Raw genomic sequence first — 8,069 nt, 5'->3', positions numbered from 1 at the left:
CCATGATTCAGACAATATAAAACCACACACTTAGAATCCCAAGACTAAGGCAGCTAAAGTGGGGGAATCTTGACTCTGGACCACATGAGACCCTGTCTCAAAGTAAAATAAAACAACACAAAGTTTTCTCAATGACATGCCTAAAAGGGTTCAGAGTGATAAGTTGGGGGTGGGGAGTGAGGCAAAATTAACTAAGGAATCCAAGGTCCAGAAAGGGGTAGCTGCTTACCTGGAATCACACAGCAAAGCCGGGGTAAATCCTCTACCCTGTTCCCAGCTCCGGGATAGGAGTGGGTGTCCCAGATCTGAACTGTGGACTCAGGAAGGAAGTTGAGTAGGGGGTTTCTAGGCATCTAAAGATGGGGGCTGCCAGGTTGGCAAGTAAGGCCAGTGCTAGGTAGGTGGTGATGTCAGGGGATTAGAGAAGGCCTATTGAGTGAGTGCACTGAGGCGTGGGCCAGAGCCATAGCAGTGGAATAGAGGGAGGAGGAGGAGGGGAACAGATACACGATCTCCACTACTCACAGGTGAAGGCGATCTCCACTACTCACAGGTGAAGGCGTGCATGGCCTCACCCAAAAGGGAAGGTCGGCCGCCACCGGTCTCACCGCTTCCTACCCCCACCAAAGAGCTGGACGGTTCACCTTCTATCCCAGGGCCAGCTCTTTTTGTTCAAAGTGACGGACTTGGTGTAAGGGAGGTCAGCAGCTCTGCTGCCCTGTCTCACCCTGCCCTGAGGTTCTGACCGTCTCTATTGCAGTTCTGGTCTTGAGAGAAGCCAGTCCCTTGGGAATCCTAACAGTTTAAAGGTCAGTAGGCTTGAAAGTCCTGCCTGTGTTCATCACTGGCTTGAGAAAGTTAATCTCTCTGAGATTTGGTCTTTACTTCCTTCCTTGTTTGTGGTATTAAATACAGAACTCGTGTGAGGCTTGGTGGCACACGACTTTAATCCTAGCACTAGGGAGGCAGAGGATATCTGTGAGTTAGAGGCCAGCCTGGTTTTATAGTGAGTTCCAGTTAAGACCCTGTCTCAAATACTCTGAAGGGGGTGGGGGGTGGGAGGGAGGGAGGGGAAGGGAGGGAGGGAGGGAGGGAGGAGAGAAGTAGAGTTGAACACAGGCCCTTCCTATGCTAGTCAAATGCTCTTTTCTGAGTTGCAATCCTGGCGTTAAACTTTTGTTTGTGTACATGTGCATGTGTTGGGTACACATAGGTGTAGGTGCCTTCGGAGGCCAGAAGATGGCGCTAAATCCTTCTGTAGCTAGAGTTGCAGGCTGTTGTGAGCTCCCTTTGAGCTGGCTCTCTGGCCCTACTTAGTTTTTTTAAAGATAGGGACTCAGTCTATAGCTTAGACTGGCCTCAGACTCCACAATGCTTCTGCCACAGCCTCTCCAAGGCTGAGACTACAGGTGTGGTCTATAGTCCGAGGATTGAACCCAGGACTTTTCAAATATGAAGTAAACACTCTACCAGTCGAGGAACATCCCCAGAACAATGCGCAAATTGTCCTCTGACTTCCCCTTGCATGTGCATGGGAACATAGACTAGAGTATACACACACACACACACACACACGCGCGCATTTTTTTTCACAAAATGTTTTTAAATGGTAATCTCCAATTGCATCCATTTTCCTTCAAAAAGCATAATTTTATTCTTTATAGCTAAATAAAATTTTCTCTTTCTCTCTCCCCCCCCCTTGCACGTGCACTCGAGCACATGTGTGTGTGTGTACACACACAGAGTCCTCTGTCGATATTCACCTAAGTTGAGTCTATAACATCAATGAGAAAGTACCTTTCTTGTTGAGTTTGAGTCCTTCAGGTATAAAGACCCTGCAGACTATGACCTTTTATCGGTGGGTTGGTATTTTGAGACAGGGTTTCACTATGTAGCTCGGGCAATTCTGAAACTCACTATGGCCAGGCGGTGGTGGCGCACGCCTTTAATCCCAGCACTTGGGAGGCAGAGGCAGGTGGATTTCTGAGTTTGAGGCCAGCCTGGTCTACAGAGTGAGTTCCAGGACAGCCAGGGCTATACAGAAAAACCCTCAATTCCAAAGCCTACATCTAGACTTTTATGCAGGGGCTGGAGATCAAACTTGGGTTCCTGTGTTCATGTAGAAAGCACTTTACCCCCTGGGCTGTCTCCTCAGTTCCCCCAACCAGAAGAGAATGTTCCATCATGCTTTACTTCTGAGCCCAATTCCTGTCCTAATTTCAGATGTGGTCCTCAGAGATCCAATGGCTACTCATCCCCCAAGGCACCCAAGCCCAGCCCTAGCATCATCCGGAACCATATCATATCGTGAGGTCCAACATTCACCCCAATCCTGTTGCTGACTCTGACTAAAAGTCTTCATTCCTGTCCAAGATGGCATGGTGACAGGCTTCAGAAATGAGCAAGGCCATAGAAAGAGCAAGGGTATTAGTGGCTAGTGACATACTAGAGCTTAGGGGACAACAGTGTTTCTTGTCTCCTCCTACTACCCTGAACCTTCTCATGCCCCCAGTCTCCTCAGGACAATGTCTCCATCCCTTAGCCTGGTTTTCAAGACCTTCAGTTTCTGAGTCGCACAGTGTTGCCTTTTGCCCTCCCTACTGTGTCCTCCTCTATACAATCTGTTCGTGGTTTCACAGGACACCACACCTTTGACCTGCACATCCTTCTGACTCAGCCTTTCTCACATCCAAACATCCCACTGAGTTCTGACTCATCTGAGAAGCTCTCTAACCTTTACCCCTTACTAGATTCTGTAGCTCCTTTGGACTTTCAGATCCTTGTGTCCCCTTGTCTATTAATTGGTCATAGTTCCTTATCCTTGTCCTGTGTCAGTCTTTATCCCCTGCCATCTCCGAATCCCCAGTAGTGGGGCACACACAACAGAGAGGCTTCAGTGTTTGTTACGATTTTATCTCTTTTAAAAAGTCGTCTTCTTCTTCTTCTTCTTCTTCTTCTTCTTCTTCTTCTTCTTCTTCTTCTTCTTCTTCTCCCTCCCCCTCTCCGTCTCCCTCCCCCTCCCCCTCTCCCTCTCCCTCTCCCTCTCCTTCTCTTCCTCTTCCTCTTCTTTTCTTTTAAAATTTTTTTCAAGTCAGGGTTTCTCTGTGTAGTCCTGACTGTCCTGGAACTCAGTCTGTAGACCAGGCTGGCCCTCAATTCAGAGATCGATCTGCCTCTGTCTCCCAAGTGCTGGGATTATAGGTGAGCACCACCACACCTGGTTTTGTGTGCTGGGGATCAAACCTAGCACTTTGTGTCTGTGAGATGAGCACCACTCTACTGAAGCTGCAACTCCAGCCTGGAGAGAAACAACTTAAAGGAAGAAAGATTCATCTTCAAGACAAGCTCTCTATGTAGCCCTGGAATGCACTCTGTAGACCAGGCTAGCCTCAAACTCACAGAGATCCATCTGCCTCTGCTTCATTGGATGCTGGGATTAAAGGTGTTCACCACTGTGCCAGAAGGAGATGTTGGTCTTGACTCACAGTCGCAGCTCCTTTATGCTTATGGGAAGGTGGATGGAAGGTTGTAGTAGGGGACAGTTGTTACCTTTTGGCAATTGGAAAAAAAGAGGAGTGATACAGTGGAGTACAGGAATGTCTTCTTCATGCTTAAGACTATGTGCTGCTCTCCCAGAGGACCTGGGCTTAGTTCCCAGTATCCACCCAGTGGCTTACAACCTTATAGAACTTCAGTTCCTTGGTATGTGATGCCCTCTCTGACCTCTGAGGGTATCACATAAGCATGTGGTATACAGACAGACAGACATGCAAGCAAAACACCCATACATATACATGCTGGCAAGTGCTTTACCTCTGAACTGCACCCATAGTCCTGTTTTTTTTTTAAGATTTATTTATTTATTTTATTGATGAGTACACTGTCACTGTCTTCGGACACACCAGAATAGGGCATCCAATCTCATTACGGATGGTTGTGAGCCACCATGTGGTTGCTGGGATTTGAACTCAGGACCTCTGGAAGAGCAGTCAGTGCTCTTAACCGCTAAGCCATCTCTCCAGCCCCATAGTCCTGTTTTAAAAGGAAAAAATTTGAATGTATGTGCATCTGTGTTCGTGTGAATTTATGTGCACGCAGATGCCCATGGAGGCCAGAGAGTATCGGATCCCTTGGAACGAGGATCATAATCTAAGCTTCCTGTTGTGAGTGCTGGGAACTGAACCCTGGTCTTCTGTAAGAGCATTGAGTGTTCTTTCTCAGTGAACCATCCTTCAAACCCTCCAGTCCTTGTTGAATCTTCATTTTGAGACAAGGTCTCACTAACTTGCCCAGGCTCACTCTGAAGCTTAGACAGATTTTGAATCTATGGATAAAAACAACAATACCATAACACTGCATCAGTACCAAATATGCACAGACATTTTTCTGGTTATTATTCTCTTCTTCCCTCACTGAGACCTCCAGCCCCACCTTTCCCTTCCACTGTCCAATCACAGGCTCTAGCCTTTATTTGACCAGTCCGATGAGGAGAAGGCTCAGTGAGATCACCTGAGTATGTGATCTACTCCTCATCAGGGACAGCTCCTCTTGAGGAAGTAGAATTAACATCAAAATACAAACAGCACCAGGGCAACCCACAACAATTCCCCCTTTTTGTCCAATTAAAAGGCTGTTTTCTCAGGTATAAATTGAGCATAACCATAACAATTATGTAAGTTACAAAGTATGATATAGAATTAACATCCAGTCCATGAGTTTGTCAACTAAAGTACTCGACCACTTACCCTAACAAAGAGCTTATAATTTTATACCTGAGTTATGTTCTGATTTTAGCTTGTATCACCATCTGAAATCCATCCTTTCAACTCTATATCTCTCAATGTTAAATAGCCTAAGTTTGCTTATGAGACTATAACTAGTCTTCAACCCCGTCAGAAATCTGAGAATGAATTAAATATTACCTAAGTATATAGGAAGCACAAAACATAGCTTCTAAAGCTTAAACAAATTGTAGAGACAGCGGAGTGTAGCTGTCCAGCGGCTGTAGATGAACTGGGTTCACCTGAAACGGGGGCTGGAGGTGTAAAGCATGGGGGGGAGGGGCAAGAGGAGCCAAGACAGGCTTCTGATTAAGGCGCAAAGTTTAATATTCAGCACTGAGTTTATATAGAAGCCCACGGAACCCATCCTTTGTTTCAGCTGGATTTTGTCACCAGGCAAGCTCAGCGGGCAGTCTATTCTTCTAAGTTCCTGTAGGAAGTTGCCCGTGCAGCCAGGGTGGATGACTCCACCTGGGTAGTTAAGGTCCGGTGGTAAACAGGGTCTATTCAGCCTGCTCAAGATTAGGAAGTGTAGCTGGACGGTGGAGGCGTACACCTTTAATCCCAGCACTTGGGGGGCAGAGGCAGCCGGATTTCTGAGTTCAAGGCCAGCCTGGTCTACAGAGTGAGTTCCAGGACAGCCAGGGCTACACAGAGAAACCCTGTCTCGAAAAACCAAACCAAAAACAAACAAAAAAAGATTAGGAAGTGTATAGCTGAGAATCTGGACAGCCCCTAATTTCTTATAATGTTGGAGCGTCTGTCTTTAGCCTTCTAGCCCAGAACCATCTGGCAGACCTTATGTGAAGCAGGAATATGAAGGACTAGCATACCCAGTCTTCTCACATCTGTTTGTCCCTTTTACACAGTATTTTGTCTGCAGATGATATAGGCAATTTCTGCCTAGTGGCTACCTTGCCACAATAAGCACTTTGCCTGGAGGTAAAAGATGCTCAGTATCTTATTTGAACTATGAAGGGGGTAGTGTCAGGAGTAGACATATCTATATTATATGTATTGTATAATATATATATAAAATATATGACAAATATACTATATATGATATAATGTAAATATGCTATACAAATATATTACATAATATATTATATATGCTATATAACGTAAAAAACTGTTTCATCTTATTAGAAACATATGTTGGACCATTGTCTGTTTTAATTTGTATGGGTATTCCCATAATAGCTGTAACTTCTACTAAATGTGTAATTACAGAATCAGCCTTTTCTGATGCTAAGGCTGTTGGCCATTGAAACCCTAAATATGTGTCTATAGTAAGATGTACATATTTCAGTTTACCAAATTCTGTAAAATGGAAGACATCCATTTGTCAAATATCATTTCTTTGGGTACCTTCAGGGTTACTAAGAAACTAGAAGTTTCCACTTCAGAGATTCAACGCCTCTGCCGCCTGAGTGCCACCACACCTGGCTCTTTTATTTTTATCAGAGAGGAGCCACGACTGTTATGTGAGCTGCAAGGAGCCTCTACTTAGCTTAAGGCTAGTAGTGCTAGCAAACTGTGACTTGACACAGTTTTGGCCTGAGTTAACTTCCTAGGCAGAAAAACCACACCCTCCAAGTCTCCAGCAGGGCTGAAAACCCAGCAGAGACAAGGCAGCAGAGAGACTGGCTAGGGGTAGTAGTGAGCAGAGGAAATCAACATGGCATAAAGCAGTCTCTTAGGCAGCTGAGAGTTCACGGGAAGCCTCCAAGGCGGAAAAGACAAGGCATGAGGCTTCACTGCTCGCACAGGCTATAATTCAGGTTGAGGAAATTTGGTCAGCGTGTCCTCTGTTAAAAGGAGAGAGAGCGCCCTCTGGGAAGAGTGCTCAGTAGAGACGGTTGGAAGACTCAGATGAGGACGCAAGAGGGGTGGGGGTTAAGATGGGGTAGCCTACTCGTCAATTTTCTTTTCACAGAAGCTAACTGTCCGGCATGATGGATTTCCGGGCTTCCAAATCGGCTGGGCTGAAAGGGATCTCGAAAAAATAACTGCTGCCACATGCCCCGTGCCAGAACTGGTTACTTTCTTGAACACTTTTAATGCTAATTCTGCCTGGAGGTGAGTATTAATCATACCCCCTTTCGGGTAAGAAACTGAGGTTTGATGACTTCCTAAGGTGGAAAGGAGATTTTGTATATTCCAATGTCTTCTTCCTTTGGTCCACACCACGTGTAAGGTATCAATTTGCAAAGGTTTAGGATAAGAAGCATCGTGTGCGAGATGCCCAGTCTTTATAAGGGACAGCAACGTGGGTATACTTTTCGGAGAGAACCACGCCTCCTTGTCGCGACAATACTGGCTACGGCTGCTTTCTTTTAAAATATGAAATCCTCATCATCCGAGAAGGCGGACATTCTATACTCCCTGATTACTCTGATGTTTCTCTCTCACCCGCACTGATTCCCACAGGTGACATCAATTCTCTGCTACCGGAGAATGAAAGCTTAGGACTACATTTCCCTGCAAGCCTTTTAGAAAAGGAGGCCAAGAGCAAAGAGACTTTCCGTTTCCGTCTGCTTGCAATTTGGCGTGTTCGCGGTGATACATATTTCAACAGTAGCGTCCTTTCTCTGTACAACTAAAGCAGAGACTACATACCCCAGCAGGTACTGGCACCGAGGGAAAGCGACTAGGTTGCCATCTCTGCAGTAGTCCTTTCCTACACATCCGTCGAGACTAGTCTTAGCGGTTGGACTACAAATCCCATAGCATCGTCTGCTCCTTCACCCACCATCTTTGTGGTAGTCCCCACCCCGTCCCACTTCCATTGTCTGGACAGAAGATAAAAGGGGGGAGCGGGGAAGACTACAGTTCCCGGCTGGCTTTGCATCATCAAGTGCGGGATTTTGATAGTTCAGGCGGGCGAGGAGCTCCAAATGGTAGAATGAAGCGACCAGGAAAGGTTAGGTATCCTGCCATCTTTACGGTAGTCTCTTTATCCTCCTGGTTCTGGCATTCTTAAAGGAACACTGGAAGGCTAGAAAACTACTATTCCCATCCCACTTCATAAAATCGACTTAGGTGTACGCCCCCTCATTCGCCATCTTGCTTGTAGTCCTCGTTTCTTTTCACCTTTCCATTGTTCCTGATGAGTAGAAATGGCAGCGGGAAGGCAGCAGATGGACTGCGACTCCCGTCAGGTACCACACACGCGGAGGGTTGTGGACCTGAGGGCGTGTGAGTGCCTGGAAAGGAGGTCGGGTCGGGGGTAAAAGGCCATCTTGCTTGTAGTCATCCTTCCCGCTCCTTCTCTATGTCCTGCTACGG

Source organism: Grammomys surdaster, unplaced genomic scaffold (assembly GCF_004785775.1).
Source record: "Grammomys surdaster isolate TR1022 unplaced genomic scaffold, NIH_TR_1.0 192, whole genome shotgun sequence".
Lineage (NCBI taxonomy): Eukaryota > Metazoa > Chordata > Mammalia > Rodentia > Muridae > Grammomys > Grammomys surdaster.
Note: the sequence above shows the minus strand (reverse complement) of the source record.